This window comes from Pteropus alecto, unplaced genomic scaffold (assembly GCF_000325575.1).
Source record: "Pteropus alecto unplaced genomic scaffold, ASM32557v1 scaffold6, whole genome shotgun sequence".
Classification (NCBI taxonomy): domain Eukaryota; kingdom Metazoa; phylum Chordata; class Mammalia; order Chiroptera; family Pteropodidae; genus Pteropus; species Pteropus alecto.
In genome coordinates this window covers 139,421-139,662 of record NW_006437738.1, presented here as the reverse complement: position 1 = coordinate 139,662, position 242 = coordinate 139,421, and positions in this window count along the sequence as shown.

Here is a 242-nt window from a genome sequence, read left to right as displayed (position 1 = left end):
TTTCCTGCCTTTATTTTTTAAGCTGTGCTGGGGACTGGCCCTAGGCCAGGTGTCATGGTCAGGACAAGAGGCCAGTTGGGGCGCTGCCCCTGGCCCTTTGAGCAGCTGGTTACACTGAATCTGGGGAGGTATTTGTGGGGAAGGGCCAGGACCTGCTCCCGAGCTGGCAGGTTCTGGTTCTTCAGGGGACCCACCTCCTTGTCCCATCCCAGCACAGGTACAAGGGGCAAATGTCTAACTGC